At 36.9% G+C, this 26,250-nt stretch overlaps 1 long non-coding RNA gene across 1 annotated transcript in view; it reads right to left on the reverse strand.

The window, feature by feature from the left end:
• LOC141725310 (uncharacterized) overlaps window positions 1-25,843 on the reverse strand; it is a 43,320-nt gene extending 17,477 nt beyond the window's left edge. The window contains exon 1 of the long non-coding RNA XR_012577174.1: window positions 25,753-25,843. This is a non-coding gene — a long non-coding RNA (uncharacterized LOC141725310). The remainder of the gene's footprint in view (window positions 1-25,752) is intronic.
• Between the last annotated feature and the right edge of the window lie 407 nt (window positions 25,844-26,250).

Consider the following 26,250-nt stretch of genomic DNA (forward strand, 5'->3'; position numbering starts at 1 on the left):
CTGACTCAGTTTATCACTTTGTGACACAAATTGAATTCAGCAATACACCCACAAAGTAATTAAAAACAGATAATTAATATCTCAAAATAGAATCAAAATAAACACTTAGATAATTGTGCTAATTTCCAAATTATCTTCGACAAAAAATTCCTCAATTTTCTTTTTTTAGACTCAGATACCATCTTCTTGCTTAAATCTCCTAATATTGTTTTAGTTTGCCTAATTTATATCAATTTTTTTCAGCAGAGTCAGGACAGGTGTCTCACAATAACCAAAATACTAGTGTTTACAAGCAAGCCATTCATTCACTGGAGCTTGTCTTGAACAACTTTTCTCCCTCAAAAAATAAATAGTAGGTTAACATTAGCTAGAACAAGAAAACCTACTTAGCATTGGGATGTAATTTCTATTTGCTCAATGCTTTCAGACATATCATCTACAGTTTTGCTCATTTTCAAGGACTAGTCAATTTTTAAACACTTTTTCAAACCTGGCTGAATTTTACGCATAGTGTATATATTGAATTACAGGTATTACTAAGTCTCTACAATGAGGCTGAGTGTGTGTCAGTTTGTATAACATTCTAGAGGAAAAGTAACCCAGTCTTCTCACCCAAATGATTTTCAGCCCTTGAAATTTTAAGGCTTTTCCTCCTGCTTCAACTGCTATCACTTTCACTCCCATTATCCTGTCTCCTTGCTTTGAGCTTGATTTTTATCACCAGACTTAAACCCAAACAAGTTATTCTCAACCCAAAACAATGAACTTCATTCTAGACAAACTTTTCTCCGCACTTTTCTTTGACTGTATGGCTAGGAACACTTGACCTTGCAAAGGAGGTTTGTTACTCTCTTTCATAATTTTATTTTTGCACGCTTATGACACAGGTTTTCATAGCCTAAAATTCACACAGTGTGAAAAGGCAAAGAAGATCCAGAAGATTCTTCTGTGGATTTCCCAAAAATTTCTACGGTATGAATTTTTCTACTAGTGGTCCTTCATTTCTCCATAACAGAACATAGTTATAGGCAAGTGTGGCAGACAGGATGCTCTCAAACATTGCTTTGTTTAATTTACTAGCAGCTCACACAAGCCTTTGGCCAGAGGTTGGACACAGGAACAGATACTCCAGGGAACAGTTTTCAGTTTTACTGTCAGTCTAATTATAATTACTTTAATTTTCTTCTATTGCATCAATGAAAAAATGGAAAGAGAGAGGAATGACCTGGGAGTGAACCCAGACAGTCATGGCTCAGTTGTAAAATGGTCTAAAGCCAATCCATACATTTTGAGTGCTTTCCCAGGCAATGGAATGACTAGAAGGAAAGTACTCTGACCAGTAAGAGAATCAGCTTTGTTACTAGCTTTCAGAAACAGCAGAATATGATTTTATTATTTTCTAGCTCAGAAAGTAGTGTTTATGCCTGAAAAGAGGTATTGCCAGAGATGCAAATAGCTCTCTGAAGTTCATCTGAAAAACATTAAAACTGCTTGAAATTCTTATTTATACACACAGCTGTGATGCAATTACAATGGTTATGCAAAATATAGTGAAAAAAAATTAGAGTTATAGCAAAAAACATCTACTGGAGTAAATACTCAATCTGTGCAGGATTTCTACACTGTCATTCATATAAAAAAGACTTTTCCAGACCTCCACAGTTGATCAAAAGTGATATCCAATTTCTCAGAAAGCAGAGGTTTTCAGAGGTATCACGGTAACTGATTTTTTCCCTTAAAGAAAAATATGCATGTACCACCTCTCTGGTTTGATTTAATGTTTTTCATTTATGACTAAGTCCTTCCTTTAAGTTCCCTTCTTCCAGTTTTGTTGATTTGTATTTGAGTACAGAGAGGTTTTAATTTTATTTCTCTAATTGAATAGTATTTATCAATACACTGTGACAGTGACTTAGCCTTCTTTATAAAAACTCTTCACTGCAGCAATTTAAGTGTGTTGTCTTCTTCTATATCACTTAAATGAACATCTGATAAAAAATTGTTGAAATCTCTGGTCAATTAAGATATCTTCGGGGGTTTTTTGTCTATTTTGTTTTATTCTGTAGAATCATATAATTCCCTGAGTAGGAGGTGATCCACAAGTATCATCAAGTCCAACTCCTGATCCTGCACAAGAAAGCCCCTCACATTTTGCATCTGAGGTCATTGTCCAAATACTTCTTTAACTCTGCCAGTGCTGTGACTCCTTCCCTGGGAGTCTGTTCCAGTGCCCAGACATCCTCTGGGTGAAGAACCTGTTCCTAATATCCAATGTAAATCACCCCTTAAACAGCTTCATGCAATTCCCTTGGGTTGTATCCCTGGTCATCACAGAGAAGAGATCCATGTCTGTCCCCCCTCTTCTCCTCACAAGGAAGTTGTGGACTGCAATGAAGTCTCCCCTCAGTCTCCTCTTCTCCAGGATAAACAGACCAAGTGCCCTCAGGGCCCTCATACAACTTCCCCTCATGGCCTTTCACCATCATTTTGGCTGTCATCTGGATGCTTTCTTATAGTTTTATATCCCTTATGCAGCACTCAAGGTGAGGCTGACCCAGCGCAGAGCAGAGAGGAACAATCCTCTCCCTTGCCTGGCTGGTGATGCCACAGGACAGGGTTGGCCCTCTTGGCTGCCAGGGCACTGCTGGCTCAGGTTCAACTTGCCATTGACCCAGACCTCCAACTGTCTTTCTGCAATTCTGCTCCCCAGCCTCTCATTCTCCAGTCTGTGAGGACATTAAGGGATGACTCGTCCCAGTTGCAGAATCTGGCATTTGTTTTGTTAAACTTCATATGGCTGGTGATTGCCCAGCCCTCTCATTTGTTGAGGCCTGTTTGCAGACCCTTCCCTCCTTTGGGGGAGTCAAGAGCTCCTTCCAATTTTATACCATTGGCAAACTTACTTAGTATTCCTTCAAGTCTTATGTCCAAGTCATTTATGAAGATGTTGAAGAGCACAGGGCTGAGGATGGGGCCCTGTGGAATCCCACTAGTGTCAGGTTTTCAGTCTGATGTCACCTCATTCATTACAATGATCACATTCATTAATGTCACCTCATCCCCTTTGTGCTTAGCCTGTGAGCCAGTTATTCACACATCTCATGATGTGTTTATCCACCTGTGTGCTGGACATTTTGTCCAGATGGATACTGTGAGAGCTTTGCTGAAATCCAAAAAGATCACATAACTTTGCTTCCCTTAGTCAGCTAGGTGGGCTACTTATACTAAACAAACAAGAACTTCCTCTCATGAAGCTGTGGTGGCTGTGACTGGTCGCTACATTGTGCTTCAGGTGTTTTTCAATAATTCAGGTTGATCTTTGGCCACATTAATTTTCTGCCTACAGACATAAGCATCATCACTGTATTCCACCCATGTCACCCAATCTTGTTTCCTCTGGGCATAAAACTGATTTTTCTGGCTTAGCTCCAAACGAAGTTCCCTGGTTAGCCAAGCTGGCCTTCTGTCTTAACTGCTTGACTTCCAACATTTTGCAATTCCCTGCTGCTGTGCCTTTAGGAGGTGGTGCTTGAAAAATGACCAGCACTGACGGACCCCAGTACCTTCAAAAGCATTTTCCATGGGATCATTACTAACTGAGCAACCTGAAGTTTGTTCTCCTCATGTTCAGGGTTGAAGTTTTGTCGGCTTTTTTCCTCCTGTCAACAGAGTATCTTGGTGCTCCCCTGGGGTTCCTCTGGTTCTAGAAATTCATCTTGCTGTGTTGAATGTGTTTGCACCAGAACTGTTCACTTTGGTGAGTGATGGTTATAAGATTACCTTAATTTTTGTGCTCTTTTACATACACAAGTACCCTATTGCAACATTGATAAAGTGTTTTGACTTTAATCATATCATGATCACAGCAGAACTGTTATGGGATGGAAGAAGTAGGAAGAAACAAAGGTGTATGAAAAACTTGCACGATCTGTCAGAAGATATGGGCCAATTCAATCTACTTTACTTTGGCTTAAAGTCTTCTAGCAGAAGTGAAAAGACATGCCAGAACTCTCATGAACTTTGTGAATCTAAATTATTTTCAATATCAGTTATTTTGTCTCATTCCTGAGTCAGGCTAGAACAAGAGGAGGAAATAAAGTGAGAAGAGAAAACCTTGGAATGAGGGCTGAAAGAGAAGTTTAGATAGGGAGCAAGGAAGGAGATTCCAGAATAGAACTTTCATTTTAGTGCACAAGAAGCATATCATTCTTGAAAGAAATATTCCAATAGATCAATCTGATTCTCTGCAAGTATCTTAATCAAGTCATAATCAATCTCTCTTCCCACAGACAAAAAGCAGGTGACTAAGGCTACCTTGCTCTGAAACCAGTCTCAGTGACACAGTTCATAGGGCAGCAAGAATAGTCTGTTTTGTGTGTTCCTTCCTCTTCTTGGTATGAGACCTTCAGAGCTTTTATGCTTCAGACTTCAAGCAATCACTGTTTCAGTCGAGTTCAATAGGAATCAGTGTCCTGAACCTGTGTAATCACCACAATACAAAGCAGCATGAATCAAGTTGCCTACAATTATGGAGTATTTGTAACCTAAATTTCCTCTTGTATCCTAACCTATGCCACAGGGATAGGAAGACTTTCTCTTTGGAATGGTGCTGTAAAGAAGTTAGTTTGAAATGAGTCATTGTAATCACAGGAAACTCTAACAAAAGAAAATTTAACTCGATTTTCAAACAGGGTACAAGTGGAGTTCAGAAAGCAGTTTAGGGTCATACTTGAATACAGACCAGTTCGAGAGAGGACTCTGTTCTATGAACAAAAACTGTAGAGGCACAGCAAAAATAAGATCCCATTTTCACTGCACTAAATTCTATTATAATGAACGGACTAAGAAGCAAGTTAATTTTGTTGTCTGCACTGGTATTGCAATGTCTTGTGAATCTTGAATTTTTGTAAGTGAAATAATTTCCAAGTGTTCCCTTATTATTTTTAGACAATGTGTCATTTTATAAATACTAATACAAGTAGAAATTACTTCATATATTTTTAAAGAATGTTTTAGTGTTCCTTTTCTAACCTGGTATAACAAAAAATAATATATCCGAATATATTTTCACAGTCACTGTGCTATTATTCTCACTCAGAAGAGATGGTACATACAAAGTAAATGTTTAATCTCTCCTGGGTGAGAGGTTACTTTCATGAGAAATTCATTTCATAACAATTTCATATCTGTGATACTTAAGAATGATCTTCCAGGATCGCACAATGAAACAGAAATCTTCCTGGGAAATGATACTACATATCCCGTTAAGATTTAGGTCAGCTATGTTTTGAAGAACTTCCATCAGGATGTAAAGGTATCCTCAGTGAATTGAAAAGGGCACAGTAATAAAACTAACTGAACTGGGAAATGTGTGCAATACGAAATAATTTCAGTTGGACACAATAGAACAATAATTGAAGTTTAGAAATAGAAGAATTACAATAACTTTCAAGAAAAGAAAAAGGTACCAGATGCATATCACAAATTATCATGTTATGAGAGAAAAACTAGAGAGAGGAGAAAAATGAAAGAGATATTTGAAATGTAAGAGAAACATTTCTGCAAATTATCTTCTCGTGGCCTCTGAAAAATTTTCAGACTGATCTGCTTTTTCTGCTGCTTCATATCAGTGAGAAGGCAGTGAGACCCTACAAAGAATATACAGTACTATTTTGGAATAGATAGATCAAAAGAAAAGATCAAAAGACCACTGATAACTCACAAGGATTCCGGTTTGGAAATCTGAGAGTTATTTGTTTTCAATTCCTTTTATTCTAAAGGAACTGATAATGAACTTCATACAGAAGAAATAACTTGGAGAACCATGAAAACAACAGTTTACATGAAGTTTTGTGCACTTTTTGCAGGAAGAAAGGTATACTTAAGGGACTTCTGCAAGATGTATTTTTTTTATCCTTGTTATTCTGTTATTTTCCGTCCTTAAATTATGCTTCTCCAAGACATAAGCAAATTAAATCAAACAGAAAAAGCAATATAATGTTCTGTTCTTGATCTGAGTATTCTAGTTTAAATTTAGAGTGACAACAGTAAATAGAAAATACTTTTACCCAAAACATTTACTCATAGATCATATTATTGGTTTCATCTGGAACAATTCTCCATATGGAACACTCGCAGAAATGTTAGAAAAAATAAAACCCCAAAAAAGATAGTCACCTACATTTCAACATTAGATAATTACAATTTTTACCTTCTGATTCATGTTTACATAGAGCTGATATTTTGTTGACGAAGAACATTGAGTAAGCAAGGAAACACAGTGCTGTATTTCCTCTTCTGTATTATCAGGTCTTAAGACTCAGATTTTATGATTCAAACTATCTTGGGACAAGCATGCCTGAGACAAATTCCATCATCAAACACGTTATTTAGTAAACTAGGGCTCCTAAGTCACAGAGCAGATGATGTATCTATAACTATGGTAGTGTACCCCAATGTACTGTAATAAAATGCAAGATGTTTTCTCTTACTACCATAGTGAGAGAGATAAAAGGCCAATACCAATAAAAAAATAATTCATTACTTTAAAAAGAGGACTTCTTTCCCCTAAAATGCATACCTAGTTTTAAGGAGGTTTTATCCTAGTATCACATCATCATGTATTTCCATACAGTAAGCTCCATAAGATGTATATGTATCTTTTCACTAGTAGAAATCATCTTAAATGTATGAACAGTATCAAAGTCTACCAGTGAGACTGCCTTTTGCTGGCATTTCAGGTTCTTTTTGAATCGTGAGTGTGTGAGAATAATATAAAAATTTGAATATATTAGAGTAACTTAGGTCAGAAAAGATCCTTGAAATGGAATTCAACCATAAACTTAGTGCTGCCACTACGAAAACAAATCCCCAAGTGTCAATCTACACATCTTTTAAATACCTTGAGGGATGGTGACACAATCCTTTTCCTGGGCAGCCTGTTCATAGTGCTTAATAACCCTTTCCATAAGGAAATATTTCTTATATCTTACATGAACACTCCCTTGTGCAACTTGAAGATATTTCCTTTTGTCCATCACTAGTTATCAGAGACAAGAGGCCAATCTCCACCTCACTACAATCTCCTTTCAGGCAGCTGTGAAGAGCAATAAGGTCACCCCTGAGATTCCTTTACTTCAGGCTAAACACCCCTCACTTCCTCAACTGCTTTTCATCAGACCTGTGCTCAAGACCCTTCACTGCTCAAGCACCTCAATGTCTTCCTTACTGTGTGGGGTCCAGAAATGGACACAAGAATCAAGGTATGGCCTTGCCTGTTCTGAGTACAGGGGAACAATCACCACCCTGGACCTGGCCACACCATTGCTGATACAGGCCAGGATGCCATTGGCCTTCTTGGCTAACTGGGAGCACAGCTGCCTCGTGTTCAACTGTTGGAGCCCCAGGTCCTTTTCCACCAAGCAGCTTTTCACCCACTCTTCCCCTGGCCTCTATCACTGCCTAGAGTTGTTGTCATCCAAATAAAGTGTGGGGCACTTGGCCTTGTTCAACGTCATGCAATTGGCCTCAGCCCATCAATCCAGCCTATCCAGACACATCTGCAGAGCCTTTCTATCCTCCATCAGATCAACATTCCTGTCCAATTTGATGTTGTCTCTATGCCCTCATTGAGATACTTGATAAAGGTAGCAAACAGTGTTGCAGTGTGAGCCTATTTCCTCTTTTAGACTTCCCAGTCCCTTCCCAGGTGTGGCAATACTTCTCCCCCTTCCCCCTCGCCCCTGCTGGGTTGTCAGTCAATCTTAACATTCCAGCAAGGCCATCGTCGTGGTTGGTCAAGTTCGAAAGATGCCCCCAGGCCTGGGGTCATTGGCCTGTCTATGTGTCCCTCATTCCCTGAGATCCTGCCTCTCCCACCTGGTTGGTGCTCACCTGTCCCTTCCCCTCCCCCTGTCCCTGGGCTTAAATTGAGCCAGGACCATGCGGTGAGTATTCTGTTGGAGCTGTTACCAAGATTCAGATGTCTGTGACCATGAAATAAAACTCTGGATCCAACCCTCTGCAGAATCCGTCTCCTTTTCCTCTTCACCATTGCCTGAAGCTCTTCCACCTGAGGTAAACTGAGTTTCTACAAGGCTGGGTTTGTTTCAGTGCCCAGCTGCAACCTCCAGCTAGCCAAAAGTGTCTCTGAGGTGAAACACCACAGTTTCCGCCTTTGGCCCAGCAGCAAGGGTCAGACCAGCCCAGACACAATCTACCTGGTAATATTGGGATCATATTCCAATAAAACAGAACTGTACCCCAATAGTGAGCTCTAGGGAGCCCCACTTGTATTTGGCTTTCAACTGGATTTCACTCCTTTTACCACCACTCCCCGGGCTCAGCCATCCAATTTTTTATCGAGTGGAAAGTGCACCTGCCCAAGCCATGAGCAGCCATCTTCTCCAGGAGAATGGAATAGACAGTGACATCCAGGTTACCACGGCTTTGCATTCATAGAATCATCAGGCATGGGAAAGACCTCTAAGATTGAGCACAACCCTCAACCTTACACTTTCAGGTTCGCCACTAAATTATTTACCAAAGCACCACATCTACAAGATTTCTGAACTCTTTCAGGGACGGTGATTCCGTCACTTCCCTGTGCAGCCAGTTTCAATTGCTGATCACCTTGCCATCCACACTAAGCTGCTCAAATAAATTAATTTATCAGGATGATAAGTTCCACAGTTTTACACTAGCACAACACTACTTCTTAGACATGTTTTTTTTTTGGTGTACTCCATACAGTCAGTAGAATTGTCTCAACTTACACTATTCAAAACCACCTTGTCCATGGCTGCTATATGATTGAAGGTAAATATTCAGTTTGATAAAAATCTCAAATCTTTAGCTAAATAAATTTTGCAAATCTGATGATTTGGGGTTTAAAAACTACTTTCTAGGAATATATTTAATGGATTACTATTTTCAGAGTACACTTTTTAAAATAAAAGTTATTTCATCAAAATACTCCTAATCCATAGCTAATTCTCATAGAAGGATTGTAACACACTACCATTCAAAATTTAATATGCAGAAGAAGAGTTGTACGTATAGAGAATTAAACCCAAAATAGATTTTGTAATATATCTGGTGCATTTTGAAGAAATCTGCTTCTTCTCCTTTTCTGTAATGACCCCATGACAGGTATGCCAGAGGTAATAGTACTTACAGATAAAATCCCTAAAAATTAAATACATGCTTGCACAAGAAGTACTTTTTACTCTTTTTTTTTGTGTAGAAAATGCTCATACATGTATATATATATATAGATAGACAAAACTATTTTTAGGTCTAATTTGTAAAGTTCTTAGAGGCCAAGACAATACTAATTAGGAAACTGAAAAAAGAAAGATTGTCTCTTGTGATTAAATTCCTTGTTTAAACTGTTACTGCAAACACCAAGAATAATTTCCCTTTTCAGTGTTTCAGATCAGCAGGGTTCATAGCATGCTGAGTTTGAGGACTCTTAGTAAGTAAGCAAAATGCATGAATTAGAACTGTTTTCAAGCTTTCAAGCTGTATAATGTAGAAATACATTAAATAAATTCTTTGAAACTACTTCCAGTCTCAAAACTGCAGCATTTTCTAAGAACTGTAAGATATATTCCTACATGAAAAAGAATTCATCTTCTGGTTTAAAAGAGTTCCAAAAAATAAACAACTTTCCTACAGGTTGTTAACCTGAAAATTGTCTTTCCCTGTCTTCCATAGCCCAGACAGAGAGGATAATTACAGCTGTTGAGATTGGAATTGATGTTGTCTCAAACACTTTGTCATGTTTGCCGCTGTTTTCTGCTTCTGTCAACTTTTTCATGCTACTGCTTTTGGAGGAGGTGGATATGAAGAATTCAGCTTCTTCCCCTTGCTAACTCGAGAATAACAGGGAAGGATCTGGAATTCTCCTTTTAAAGCCCACAATGAGTAGAAGTTGCTTATACAGTATGCACTCCTTATGCCAAAGAAGAATGGCCAAGGAGGAAGTATATTTACTGTCAGCAAGATGTAAGCTACTGTTTCTGGGAGAGAAACAAGAGTGCATCAAGCATATAATTCTTCTTTCTCAACACAAAATTACACTAAAATAAAACTTCACAGCACTTATTTTGACCTAAGAGCTTTCACCTTTACTAATCAAAGCTATTTTTCTTTCTTCCCATATGTGTATGGAAATATTAGCCCAGGCAATGCTCACTTCAGTATTATCTCTGGAGAGAGGAAAAACATCATCACTCCCTAGCTGCTTGGAAAAAATAAAGGTGTGGAGCTGTTCTCAGATCCCTGTCTTTCAACTTTGTCTTGAGTAGTCACTGTTGGCTATTACAGCTCTGAGTCATGCAAAATAGTTATGGAGCGCTTTTTGTCTCTACTCCAACAGCAGTTTCCCAGATGTTCCATCATTTTACATCCGACTACAGATTTTGTGGGATTTAGGCCAGAGCTGGATTCTGTGATGTTGACTCACAAAGAGTCCCACACTTCATTTTACCATCTGAAACATTTTGTAGCACATCTGCTAAATGAATACCATACCAACCAAAAGCCAAAATTTTGTCTAGTACTTATCCTCTTGCACATAATAACATCAATTCTACTACTGCGTTACGTTTGTTTTTTGTTTTTTTTTTTTCAAGTTAAATTTGAACCCTATCTGCTTTTACATCTCACTTCAATATCCTCATTAGTACCAGAGGCAGTACTAAGCTTTATGCTGGTAGTGATTACATTCAATATCAACCTAAGATGCTAGAATGTCTACTCTACTCTACTCAAGTTTTACGGCCTCTAGAGAGTTTATATTGCATCCTAAAAAACAGAATTCATAGCCCAGATACAGAAAGGCACACAAAGAGCTAAATGGCCAAATAGCTAAATATTGGGACACTAATGATTTTGTGTGTTCTCAACAATTTAGAGAACCCTGAAAGCTGTATCTCAGTTACAGCTGAGTTACATAGCATTTTATGCACTTTGAAGTCCCAAGATATCACTCAAGCCATAAAAAAAAAAAAAAAAAATCTGTATTCTGTGACAGAAGACTCCATCAAACACGAAACATCATGGATGTTTCCTGTGTGGTCTATTCCCTCAGGAGCAGTAAAAGTAGGCATTTTCAAAATTCTTACATAGCACTTTAGTGAAGAAAAGAAAGTCAGAACACAATGGTTGTCATCTTTCTAAATGCCATGGTTTTGGGAACATCCTACACTGGGTATCTATAAAGCCATACATTTTCACTTACTGCAAATTTCATTGCTTACAAGCACCAAAATAATGGATGGCATGACCAATTTTTTCCCCTCATAACATATTCCAGTTCACAATCCCCTGCAGAATAATTTATGTTGTCATTTAGACTCAAAGGTCATTACAAAGCTACATTTTGCATCTGGTGATTTAGTTCTTTAAAGAAAAATCTAATGAAGTTGTCCTAAATTTCAATTTACAGTTGTCCGTGTGTTGGTTTTAGAATCTGGCCTTCAGAATAATGTGATATTATTTTTAATCACTATATTAGCCTTTGCTTATAGTCCTTCAGTCAGTTTTCACTTCATTGAATCTGAATGGAAAGGAAAATTAAGATATATTTGAATAGAAGCTCTACCTTAAGACAAAAATCAACAAACCAAATGCCAAAACCCCCACATTATCTTTATCCATTTTACAGTGGAAGTGGATATATAATAAAGAGTTTGAGAGAGCAGAAGATCATTTCCATAGTAAGTACTCTGGGGCGTTAATCTTGGGCAGGTGCCAGACTACTACCCAGCTGCTCTGTCACTACTCTTCCTCAACAGGATAAGAGGACACAATAACAAGACAAGACTCATGAACTGAGATAAAGACAAGGAGACACCTTATCAAGTACTATCACTGGCAAATCAGACTTGAATTGGGGAAAATTTGGGTTCTTGTCAGTTAAATTAAGGTTGCTTTAAGAAACAAAGGCAAAATCTAAAACACCTTCCCTTATCATATTCCCTTCTTCTGAGGTTCAGCTTCATTCCTGATTCTTCTAACACTTCCTCCAGTCTACATTTAGCTTAATGCATTTTTAAGCATGTAATAATGGACAGCACAAAATAAATCAATTTCTACAAGAATTGAAGACCAACTTGAATCCTGAACCAGTCCAGTATTTTACTTCCAGGAAAATTTAATTGTTGCAGAAGTCCAGTTAAAATAGGATTCTGAAAGTAGCAGATAGAGGGCAAAAAGGACAATAGTTAATTATTCTCATTTCTGGTTTGACATTAAATTAACAGAGTACTAATATCAGAGCCTCTTGAGTCCTTATTAATGTAAGTTAGCGTAAGTCAAATACTCCACTTTTTTTCTTCAGCACTGGAATGCCATTTGTATTTCTTATATTTTCACAGCTTTACTACTGTTAGTTTCTAAATTTAAACAGAAAATATTACAGACCTTTGAAGATTTACTGTTTAATGGTTTAACACTCTTCTAAAAGTGACATACGTAGTAGAAATAAAGAACTCTGAAAATGGAGCAAATTCTTTCAGAATTTGGGTTGATATAATCATAAGCCGCCAAGCAAATATTTTGAGCATTCTAGTAGTGCATTACTTCAATCTGACATTACATACACCAAAACAGTGTATTAGCTACTTTAACTCTGAAACCTGCTTCTGGTTTCTTTTACTGAAAAAAGTATTCTCATCAATACCATGGTCCCAGCCGAACATTTAGACAACAGGTTACTAAATTTGTCCTGGTTTTGGCTGGGATAGACTAAATTTTTTTTTCCTAGTAGCTGGTATAGTGCTGTGTTTTGGATTTAGGATGAAAAGAATGTTGACAACCAACTGATGTTTTAGCTGCTGTTGAGCAGTGGTTATATGAAGCCAAGGACTTCTCAGATTCTCAGACTGCACTGCCAGCAAGTAAGTCAGGGGTGCACAAAAAACTGAGAGGAGACATGTCTTGGTTTTGAAAGACAGGTATCTACTAAGGAAGGCAGGAGCCTCCTCTGAAATGGAACATGTAAACCCTCTCCCTCCAAATTGCTATAAATTTTAAATTAAGGGGCTCTCAGGTAAAAGTATGGGATCAGCAATAACAGTTCTTTATTAGGGAAGAAAATAAAAAGATAAACAGTGCAGTAAACTAAAACAACATTGACAGAGTCAGAAGACAACCTGACACCCTGTTGGTCAAGGGTGTTGGTGGCAGTCCAATTGGACTCCACCTCTGGGTGGAGCATCTCACAATGGGATGCTATAGTCCCTATCAGTCATGCAGTGATATTCAATATCTTGTTATCAGCAGATGTCTCCCCAGAGGGAGGAGTGGTTGTGGAAGAAGGAAAACTGCCCACTTAACAGAAAGCAACTGTCATAGAGATGGCAAATAGAATACAATTTGTTTGGCAATCCAGGACAAGACATAGCCAGGACAGCTGAAACCAACTAGCCAAAGGGATATTCTAGACCATATATTGTTTTTTCTTAAAAAAAATACAAACGACTGAGGGAGCTGGCTGGGGAATACAGCCTGCCACTTAGGGACTGGCTGGGCATGAGTCACTGGGTTGTAAGCAATTGCGTTGTGCATCACTTGGCTTTTATGTTCTCTTAGTATTTTTATAAGTTTCCCTTCCTTTTCTGTGCTGTTAAGCTCTTTATCTCGACCCATTAGTTCAATCTTTTTTTCAGACTCTTTCTCCATCCCACTGAGGGGGTGTAAGCAAATGGCTGTGTGCTCAGCTGCCTGATGGAATAAATGACAACAGCAATTCAGAACATACTTTCAAGTATCAAACTCTATTTAGAAACAGCAAAGGTGATAAATATTTTGGCAGAATCTTTATCCTTATGCTCCTGAGAATGTTAGTGTCAGAACAAAGTAGACTGTATTATACTCAACAGTGTGCCTTATAAACTTTTCCTCATCCTGTAGCTCATGTCTGTCTTTCTCATGTCAGTAAAATCTGTATGGAAGAGCATTCCACGATACAGTCCAAGGAAGCCATGCCATTTTTCTCACTTTTCTTACAAATTATTACCTTGATAAACATACTGTAGTATTGATAGCATCAATGAAGGCTGTAAAAGTTACTGTAAAACAAGAACTCGAAGTTGAGACTTACAGAGCAAAAATATGTTTCTTGTTATTTAAATGTTTACACAAAAAATTCCAAGGACTATTTTACCCCAGTGTTGCAGAACTAATCTTTATCTTTGCAAGAAGTCTCAGTTTACATGTGTACCTTGAGTTTACCAGTCTGTCACAAGATAAGGGTCTATGATGATTGACATCATGTAAATGCACTAAAACTCTCTGTGGAAGCTTAAATTTAACTCCTAGGAGCAGTGCAATTCTGGTTTTGTATACGCATTCAGTAGAAAAGCAATTGTAAAAAATTTCTTACTGAAAAACACAGAAAATGAGAAACATAGGACACCCATTCTCCAGCAAAAACAAAATTTGAAGCTCCTGTAGTGCTGGAAAATGTTATGTGCATTAACTACTTATTTTAATTTTATACTGCTTCTGCCTGGTAAAACTAATTAAGATGAATTGATAACAGCTCACTGAGATCATATATAGTACAACTCAATCTAATCAATTTTTCTTTACAATAATTTATGTTTTGTTCTGGGCATTTTTCACTTTAAAGACTGGTTGTTTATCTTCCACAGCTCAAGTCTATAAAATAATCAACTGTGAACAGCATTTTCTAACAATTCATGCAGTATTATTGCTAAAATGTTAGAATTTAGTTTAAACTTGGCTTCATTTTTCTGTAAGCAAGGAGAAGAATAAACCAGACTAATTCTTGACAATCACAGGTTTTAACAATCATTCGCACAACTTACCCAGATGACTGAATGAGTGTGTAATATGAAATGTATTTTACATCTTAATACTTGTAAAACTGCCATTCTGACTCATTTCTTTCCTTTCATCCTGTAAAAGGCTAGTGCAGTTGCTAAGGTGAATGGCAAGTATTTGACATTAAGAACAGCCCGTTGTGAAACTTTCAACAAATACCTGTAGCTGCCTTTAGCACACTGAGAACAGGATCTGGAATTTATTAATCCAACACTGTAAATAGATGCCTGTAACACAGCATATCTATTGACTGTTAATATTTGTGTTGATTTTCTTGGTATTGACTATTTTATTTTAACTCAACTTGTATTGCATTCCTTTAGGAAGGGAGATGAGTTCCAATGGAGTACTTTGAAAGAAGAGAGGGCAGTTTTTGGGGAATTTAGCAGTATACACAAGAATATTTAGATGGCAGTATGTGTTACCCACAGCAGCTGAAGAGATAAAAACACTCAGGAAATACACAACTATGTCTCAGAGGTGAAATACACAACTATGTCTCAGAGGCAATTGATTATCTTCCGTGGGCTAAAAGAAATTTTTCAGTTCACTGCAGATCAAGAAACTAGTGCACAATCTGAAATCAAGCCTAATAATAAAAATTATTATTTTACTTCTAAATTTCTGTTCTCTCTGACCCAATCATTGAAATTCCTCCATTTTAAAAGTAGTATAATTATTTTAAACTGAATTATATTATTCTTGAAAACTCCTCTGTCATCTTTGAGGAATTTATTAAAAATAAGTCTACATAGGTATGCTGTAACTCTCTGACCAAGCTATGTCCACACTATTTTGTTAGCATCTCATGACTGACAACAACTAATTTGGACTTAATTCTCTGAGTTATGTTGTGTCATCAAACTTGGAATAAAGAATTTTTTAAGGTCAGACAGAAATGGTAAAGAAGTCAAAGGGAAGAGAGACACTGAAAACTGTTAGAAATTCTAGAGTCCTCACAGAGTCAGTCACTACCAAGGGACCCAAGAACTACATTCTTAAGCCCACAGTGAGCAGAAAAACAAAAAAAAAAAAAAAAAAAAAAGAAAATACAAAAGAACAACCATGCAACACCTTTGCTGCAGAAAGTCAGGACATCAGAGTTAGGTCATTAGATTGTATGACCTAATCTACAAACAGAAGCGTACACAGGTTATATATAAAATCTGAGGGACAAATAAAACCAGCAGACTACTACCATTTTAGTCTGGCCACATCCAGTCCATATTTTTACATTTTTAACCAAAATCTCAAATTCTCAGCTTCTGGGATCCTAAATTCAAAACCACCTCCACTTTTAGTAAGACAAGAGTCTTTTAAAGCATAAGAAAAATTATACTGACCTTCAGATAGCTGTTTTGATTTTTTCATTCTTCTTCCAAAACAGAAAAAAAAAGCCCAAAAGCATTTGCATTCATATTCTTTTATTACAATATAGGTGTAATAATTGTCACTCAAGATGACCGGGAAATTTACCAAGGGGGTCAACTTCTGAGCAAGCCCAACCCTTTATTTGGGAGTCTCTTAAGACTAGTTTAGCCTTAGAGATGTGTGACTGAAAACACTTGCTGGTTGACAAGTTATCCAAATGAGTTAATTTTAAAATGTAGAGACCTGGTATCAAAAAACTTTCATTAGAATCATGATTAGTGTATGTGGAAAGAAATATTGCCTTGAGTAATGCAATTAGGTTCACCCATTAGGTGCTTTTATTGGTCATAGAACCGACCACTGGTGAACAAGAATCCTATTTAGCATTGCAACATCTCACCTCACCATGCTTCATACACAGAAGTCACACTCAGTAGAACCCATGGAAATTCAACATGGACCCAGGGAGGAGTAGCCCGAGAACAATGTTTAAATTTAGAAGTAGCTGAAGGAAGAAACACTTGACATGACCTTTTGTTATCCTGCATATGTTCTTAACAAAGTATTCTTATTCACTCAGCTGATATTAAGGACCATTTTCTACTGAACCTGCATGGAGCAACGATGACTCAGTGAATGATTATGCAAATTACACATCAGTATTCCCAATAGGTACTATACAGCATAAATCCCAGGCTCCTTCCTGTTAAGAAAGAACTACTGAGAAAATCAATCAGCCAAGTATCACCTGTTTCAAGCATTACAAGTTTTCTACATTTAAAGTATAATTAAACTGCCTTGTACTTGCATTAAAAAGTATCTTCATAATACTTTCATGGTTATTTACAACATTGATAGTTCTTTACTTAACATATACTGTGCTTGTGTATGAAAACTGTGTTTTAACAGAGCTATGCAGATTATGATAATGGCAATACGCTCCTGGACTAGAAGCAGATATAATACTTTAATCCTTCATTGTGACACTTGAGGAGTGAAAAAAACCCATGGTTTTGGTTTGGTGACTGCTTGGCTGTCAGAGCAGGATTATACAACCCACACTCCCTGTGCCCAAGGATTTGCAATTCTGAAAAAAAATGCTAAGGTCAGAATATGACTGAAGCAGAAGATGCTGAGAGAATTATAATTTCTTTTTTCTCCCTTGGGAGCAGAACAACAACTAAATTGTAGCTTTTCTGATGCACCATGGCTTCCAGCTCCTCCTGTTTGCTACCAATGCTGGGTGCATTGGTACAGGTGGTTCAGCTGGGCTGCTGATTTTGCCCCCAGTGCAAGTTGTCCCCAGGCTCATCTCTATTGAGCCTGGTCTTATACCCTTCAAAACTGATTTACAGCCCTCTCAATCAGCCTGCCAACTCGTGGACTGGAAACCTTTCCCCCTTTGTAGACAATTTAACCTTATCTGCCTCCAACATGCCCAGTGAAGAAGAAAGAAACAAGGAAAACCAAAAATGTATGAACACCTAAAAAATTTTAAACCAAGTTACAGTGCTTATGATTGATACAGAAAATTACAGACCATTCTCTCAAAAAATTTTCTGATGAAGAAGTGCTGAATACTTAACCCATTTTCTTACAGGTGTCTAAACTCAAAGACACTATCCCTACATAAACATAATTTTCATCAGCAAAGGCTGTTTCTTCAAAGAAAAGGTGCATATAAGGACTTTTAGCTAAAAACTGATACAAAGTGTATTTATATGCAGGATGTTTCAAGTGAAATGTGTTAGAGGTTATTAACACTCTAGCACAATTTAAAAATATTTAAGCATAACACAATTTTTTTTCTAAATGAAAAACACCTTTAGAAAAGTTTTATATGGCTACTAAGAAGACCTGTAAAGTACAAATATAATTTTGATTATTCTAATAACATTATAGCTATCTAATTAAGTCTGAAATCAACCTGATTTTGTGGCAAAGATTTTTTGTTCTTTGTGTTTATTCCTTTTTTTCTCGTATGTTGATCTAATTTGAATAGTTTTCTTAGATTAGCTAAGATATTACTACATGAGTATTCATTAATCTCTAATTAGCATTTTTAAATCCTTAGATTTTGATTTAGACATGCATGAAGTCTAATCTCTGTAACTGCAATTAGAATAGCTAATTTAATAAATTTTGAACTAATGAGTGTATTGTTCTAAAATTATTTATCATCATATATTTCACAGAAAAATGAGATTATAAAAAGTTAATGGCAATAAACTCTTGGAAGACTTTTAGCAGCAAGGTGGTCTTGGTCAATTTTGGGGTTTTAAATTTTTTTTTTTCTTCTAATTTGACATAAAACCAACAGTAGGCCCAGTTTTTCCAAATATTTCAGTATTATATATAAAGAGTGATAGATATTTATCAGCTATAGAGGTCATTCTGCCATGAAGTTGTGGCTGTGACATTTCTGCTTGTTAGAAAGAACCAAAGAGTCTTTTTCCCTTCTGTTAACTAATAATAATTTTTAAGACAATGAGAAGTTTGTGCACTGTTGTACGCCTCACTGTACAGATCAGTAGAGTTCTGCTCACTTCCTGGTTTTAAGACAATAAAATTCAGGCCAAATAACAATATAGAGAAAATAACAAATATAGAGAAAATTTCTCTATAAAAGTCCTTTTAGATAGAGAAAATCACCAGGGCAAAAAGTGGTGCAAAGGTGTATTTAACATTCAGCTTAGATAATAGAAAAGTGTTGAATTTAGAGAGAGTAAGTCAGAGCCCGATCTGATATCCACATTTCCTAAAAACAAGTCTGATCAGTCTGTTCTCCTCCACCATACCATGGCTGCTATCTACATTTTAGATTTAGCTGAGAACAGAAAAATTAAAGTTAACTGTTGCCAACTCATTGGCCAGGAAAGCTCCAGACAGAGGAATAAGCTTAAAAGGTTCCTGGGTGCTCTGGTGTGCACCTTGTGTTTTGAGCAGTGCAAGGATACACCAAGGAGATCATGCCTGCTGCTTGAACAGCTGTGCCAGTGGGCCCTCACCATTTGAATAACTTCTTTGTCACTTAGAAGAGTCCAGCTTGTCAACTGGTTGTTTGTGTAGCATGACGACGGTAATAAGGATGAGCTGGTCATTCAACTGTTAGATTGAGCACTTGGGTAGCCCTATATTCCAGTATTAGCACAGCCATCAACTGGCCACAGGCTGAGTGTTCTTAAGCCCTGAGAACTGAGCTTTCTCACAATTGCTACATTTTACTTTTTCTTGACCTGCTGCAACATTTTTTCGCTTGGTTTAGCTGTGACTTTTTTTTTTAATTGATCATGTCAGAATCCAGGAAATTCCTCCGGCTGTCCTGGAGGACTCGAGACCCTGCCAGGGAGCTCAGAGACCTTGGCACAGACTCCAAGACACCTGTGACTTTGATTTAGCCCTTGGAAAAAATTACCAACCTTATATGAGGATCTGTAAGCCACGGAAGTTTAAGTAGAATGATAGTGAATTCATCACACGGTGAAAAATGTAGAATTTTGGGATTTTAGAATGGGGGTTTAGGAGGCAAGATGGAGGATTCTGGATGTGTCCATTCCTTCTTCTTTCTAGCCTCCATCTCCTGCTGTATTGGTGGCATTTTTGGATTGGTTTAAGGTAGAAACTCACTGTCTAACATAGGTAATAGGTATTGGGAAATTATTGCAAATAATGTACACATAATTTTTAGTATTAAAAGATAACATCGTCCCGAAGGCAGCCAGTGTGCCTTGACCACACCTGCTGGACAGACCTTCAGGGGGTCAGAGAAAGAATGCTATAGATAAGAAATAATAAACAACCTTGAGAACGAGAACAGAAGAATTCTGACTCCTTCTTTGACTGTTGTGCTGGGAAAAAGAGACTTGTATTTATCTCAGAGTCACTCTGACCAGGCAGAGATTCTGAGAAGCCAGATGTCTGTTGCTGGGGCTTTTTGCTTTTTTTTGTCTTTACATTGTGCAATCACAACTTTATATGCAAAGTAGTCACAAATATTTATTCTCTACAAATATATCATCATACAACTTATGTAACAAGGTGCATAAAGAAAAGAACACTAACAGGAAAACAGAGGCCTTGATTTGTGATTAGCTCCACAAATACAACCTTAAGTTTGCATGCAGTCTCATCCTCTCAAGCCTATCTTATCAAGCCTATCCTGCAGTATGCAAAGTGTGTTCAGACATCACATTTGCTGCATTTCCCATATGTCCGTGAAGCATGAAAAAGGCTCACCATTAGTGTTTGCACTGCCTCTCCTCCTGAGCTCCTTGCAGCCTTTATTCTGCTTTTGGCTCAAGAGCAGCAAGTTGCAATGGCATCTGACCTACCCCAGATACTGCTCAGGAGCCTACAGACAAACATACAGCACAGAACAAACCCTCCTACTTAGCTAGGTTCTTCATTTGTCTTTGCCATTTAATGGTATATAACACTTCAGCTTGTATAAAACAGCCAAAGAGTATCAAGGGGCATTCTGTTGATGAAAAAGGTTAAGCTCCAACTTAGATAGGTAGGAAGTTGGAGTGAATTCTTCCAGTGTTTGCAATTGTTTTTTTGTACTTTGTTATGATAATGCTTGCATTAGGGAGTTTTGAAAGTGTTCAGTAGACCAATTCTTAAGAGAAGAGTGAGTGAAGGGAAAAGTTGGGGAGTTTAATTAACATTTTAGGGCGAAAACTAGTTCTTTTCTCATTCAATGTTTTCTGTAATATAAAAAAAAAAAAAAGTGACAACTAGAAGTATCTTAATTGAAAATGCTTCCATTAATATTTCAGCTAAGCTTCACAGCAAGACATACCTCTTCACAAGTACATGAAGAGGCTGTTAAAAATGCTTGCAATGTAATGGTTTTGCTGATAACAGTAAAATGTGCATCTGAGCTCAACAGGATTGATTCAAGTACAAGGCATGTTGCTGAAGGTGTGTGAAAGTCAAACTAGTCAAAAACATGTAAATTAATACTTCAATCAGCTTAGCATAAATTTCATCCAAAATATTGTTAGAAATTTGTGAACCCAGCCTCTCTCCATCTGCAGTGAACTTGCAAAATTTAGCTAACAAAAGCTCCTTTATTCTCTGTGTGAGTCCTGCATATTTTGTAGGATTTCATTCAATTCTTCACAAACTTTGAAAATCCACAATAACCTACATATATACTATACTGAAATAATATAAACACTGTCTGAAGTGTTTGAGAATCTCTAACTGAGAATCCTCACAGCACTGAGAATCCTTATAGCATCTTCCAAAATTTTGACACAAAGTTCAACTTAGATGTGTCTGATTAAAACTACTTATATTAAACATTTTATCAAAAGTCCTTATATTTCCCTTGTTTTTAACCTTGGATGTGTGGGAGGTGTGGATTCCTTGAATAAAGGAGCCTGAAGAATGTATTTTAATAGAAAATGCTTGTGTTGTCTTTGAAAGACACAATGGTAGCAGATTCTGTATTTTCTCCTAACTGTACTATGAAAGTGTAGATAGTCATCACAACTGCTGTTAAAATTCAAATTTCTTACCCAGTTCTAACACAGCCCTCACAACAATATCTTGGTGCCTCAGATGGATTTACCCATTTTGTGCATGTACACAATATAGATGACACAAAGATTATCGGTATCATCTTTAGTTAAATAAAAGAAACAAAAGCACAGGTGCCAAGAGCAAGATCAGCAAAAGGACTATCATGTTGTTAGTCTGTTACTAGATAAGATATTATGCAATATCTTCTAGGAATTGCTTTTTTTAGTTCCCTTTTTTGGAAAAGTATTTTTTGTGGTTACAACTGTCAGATATGGGAGGTGTGGCTCTTCAGTTACTGTTTTCCCAATTTGCACACACTGAAGTGACTCCAATACTCCAGCAATGTGTTGTGTGAAGGAGCAAGCACTTTTAGACTGGCTTATAATAAATTTCAAAAGTAGGAAGCAACCCTCTAACCTCTGTGGCCAACCAAATAAGCTGGTGAATTTTGTACTTCTATGTTTATGTGTGAAAATGCTGCATCTTATACAAAATAAAGGAAAACCAGGATGCCTGTAGAAGCATATTCACTCCAACCTTTCTTCACCTCCCATCATAAGCAAAGGCATGAAAAGGTGTTAGTGGTCCCTAAAAGAATGTGACCTTGAACATTAGACAATTAAAGACTAACAGAGAACATACAACCATCATCCATTAATTTTGGCAGGAAGTAAGAGGAATAAGAAAGTGCAATTCTAGTTATGACCCAGCAGTTATAGCATCTTAGGAAGAAGAGAGAAATGACTCAAACATCATCTCTCAAAGCTCAGAACACAAGAATAAATCAACATTTCTACTTAAATCATAGACTAATTCATTATGGGAAGACAACTTGGGCTGAAATTAGAGAAAACTGAGAAGCTATATTTACATTCTAGCAGAAGTTATAACTCGATCCTGTAATCCCATACATAGGATGAAAGCCCCCTGAAATGTTTTCATTTTTAAATTTACTTCTCACAATGTTTTGCTTTCACAGACTCAGCAAACATAAGTTATTTTGAAATTTAAAATGTCCTCTCACATTTCTATATTACCTTTCCTCAAGGCAGTGATGGATGTCATAGAACTGTGTCAGCGTGAATTCAGCTGCAACATGTGGATGATTATACTTTCATTCCATTTGACTTTTGGGCTAGATAACTAGGCCTAAAGCTGTGTAAGCATTTAAGTCCCTTCCAGAAATCAGTTAATTTGCTGATTTACCACCTGAGCAGTACCTATAATACAAGTATTGACATGGATTCACACATATGTTGTTTAGGAAAATATTTGGTGCTCAAGTTGCCTGCATATATTCCATGAGATACCAGTTGCTTTGCAGTATCTCAGTGTATAGCACCCCTGGAAACAGAAATATGATGAAAAGAGTAGTGTGTGTAAACCTCAACAGACAGTTCTAACAAAAGCCATAGCTATAATTAGAAACAAAGCTAGGAATGCTGCAGAGCTTTATGATCAATGAAACATTATCAGCTGCTGTTATTTGTCATAACATGACCTAATGCAGTGTAAGATCAATACAGCAGGCACTGAATCCCTGGGGAAAGATTTCAGCACAAAACATAGTGATTTCTCTATGGAGGCAACCAACCGCATGAAGAATCTGTTATTAAATCAAAAACCCTCTTCATCATGGACAGAAGATGACATGTAGAACTTTGTGCTATTCAGTTCTGCTTTATTTGGCAAAAAAATGGCAAGTTTACTCTTAACTACAGGAACAGTATAGGTTTACTTCAACGAGCAAGGATTTTTGAGTCAGCAAACAATGATTAGAGAAATTTTTGGAGAGACTGATTTCTCACAGTAACTTTTATAGTGCAATCAAAGAGTGCAAGTCACAAGGCTCCACCTGATTATTTGAGAGATAGATTTAGAAACTTTAGATGTCAACAGACATTCAGTAAGAATGAGGGAAGACTTTTGCATACATGTACCATGAACAACCTTCATCAGTGAGAAATGTAAGCACCAAACCTAAAGATGAATGTCCATTATGGTCTTGAATATTTTGAACCAATGCTACTGGTAATTTTGAGTACAGCCCTGCACACATTCACCATTTACAAAATTGAAAGGTGAGTAAAAGGTTGTGTTTCCACACTTACCTTTTCACTAACAATTGAACACAAAGCCTGGCTTGATTTTCAAGTTATGTAATGGTGTTTAACAGACTGTTTCAGCTACAATACAAGGCATCTTTTGATATATTAATACTCTGATATTTAAAAACTTGCTGATTCTAGTTAATGAACCAAGGCATCCATCTCATCTTTGTGATTTGCATCCAAAACTTCTACTTATGTTTTTCCCAAACGGTACCTCACTTTAGCAACCACTATACAAGATTTAATTGCCAATTTTATAATGATTTAATTACAACAAACAAAGTGATTGACAAATCACACAAATCCTCAATATATTAATTTTTGCAAGAGCTTTAACATGCAATGTGCCCTTGAATATATTTTTGTGGCATGGAACTTGAGAACTGAAAATACAACAAAAGGATGTTTGGAAGCAATGAATCCACAGTTTTTGAAGCTTTAAAAAGTGAGGTTCAAGTAGTGACTACTGACAAACTGTTGTGTTTGATAGAACTTGGATTCACCTGGAGTTAAATAAAAATTGGTGAAACTAAGTTGCTGAAGAACAGCAAAGAGAAAATAATCTTGCAGAGAATAAGAATGTGAAAAAAGAATGACTGAAGTTTGTTCTTACTAAAATGGTAGATTGGTTTGTCAAGAAAACATACTATGCATTTAAAATTAAAAAAAAAAAAAAAAGATGAGCCAGTAAAAGCCTCATTAAAATAGTTATCTCCCACACAGTTTAAATCTCCAATACACCTAATATTCTACTGTTTCCAGTGAAAGTATGCTGTCTTACATATAGAATCAAGAGTGGAGTAGGCAAGCCATGGAGGAAACATCAATTGTGGCCACTGAAAACCTAGAGAACTACTCATCCACCTCTGCCGACCCCATGAGCTCTCCAGAGGAATTGAGCATATTTTTGCAACATCAGGAATGTACTCACAGAAGTAGATTTTTTTAAAAGGTGCATTATTTTATTATGTTTATTATCTGGGAACCTAGTAAAAATTAGTCAATGCTTTTATCAATTAAAAAAAATAATTAATATATGTGGATGTGGCAGGAAGTTTACTCTAGGAGTTAAGAAATTCCTTTATTTTCCTATATATACTCTATAAATGCATTTTTTTGGTTTCTGAAATAAAGTTACCTTAGGGATGCATCTGCTAGATTTAGAGACAGGCTGTTATATGCAGGTTTAACCACAGAGCTGTCGGACCCACCCTGCTGTGGCTCCTGCTTGTAAGGGCTTTTGCATATTGGTTCTATGATTGCCAGTTGAACAAAGCTGGCTTAAAACCAGCAAGGTCTCAGTGCTTGTAAATATAGACAGTCACCCAATTAAACACTGCCTTTAGCCTCTGTAAACTCTATAAACTTACAGACCCCAGGTGGGGTCTGTAAAATTGCACAAGTCTTTTTCTAGATCTAGACCCAAGCTATTTGTTCAGAGATATGGAGTCCTATAGTAGAGATTAATCCTTAGATTCATGTTCAAAACCATGCATTTCTAAACACACGGATAGAATAGTAGATTCATCCAGTAGGGGATTTGTTTAAATAAAGTAAGACTGAGTATTTGCACAACTGTCTTATTGTCACAAACATGAGCAAATTTAGCTTTTCACGCAAGTGTAAAACTAAAAGCACAAACCCATGAAACTTGCTTGCATTCTCTTAGTAGCACAACAGCAGTTAGAAGTTTAACACCAATGACTTCAGATTTTTTCCTCAGCTTCAAACAGGCTTCATATTGAGAAAGATGGATTTTTTTTTGTCAGCATTGAAACCACTCAAACAGGAAAAAAATATTTACAGCCCAGCATAACACCAGCCCAAACCAATTCAGTATTAAAACAGAGAATACAAAACAAAAGCCACTGTCTTTTATACTTACTTGAGCAGTGCTACCTCAAAGAAGTCTTTATGGTTCACTCCTGAAGTTTCTCATTCCTTCTTCAGGGTCTCAGCCACCACTCACTTGCATCATAAATGCCAGATCAGTTTTGGCAGATTCAAATCCCAGGGGAAACCTGCACTACACCTTGCCCACATAGTCTTAGCAGGAAACCTGTTACGGAAGTCAGGTCTTCCTCCCACACTATATTTCAAAGAGAAAACACAGTTTCTTCTAAAACAAGGAAATAAATAGATTTTTAAAAAGCAATAATAAATTCAAATCTTATTTGAATTTTCATTTGCGACAAACAGAAACTTGATTCACCTCTTTTTTTAACATACAGTGTGCCAACCTACTCTTTCCTTTTTAAGTAACTGGAGACATCTGGGTTACCATTTGCTAATTGAAAATAATCAACCAATTTACATTTGTCAATAGATCTGTTTTTATATGCTAAGAGGCTTGGGTTATTAAATGCATTTTGGCTGTATTGTA

The sequence above is a fragment of the Zonotrichia albicollis genome, chromosome 1 (assembly GCF_047830755.1).
Source record: "Zonotrichia albicollis isolate bZonAlb1 chromosome 1, bZonAlb1.hap1, whole genome shotgun sequence".
Classification (NCBI taxonomy): Eukaryota; Metazoa; Chordata; class Aves; order Passeriformes; family Passerellidae; genus Zonotrichia; species Zonotrichia albicollis.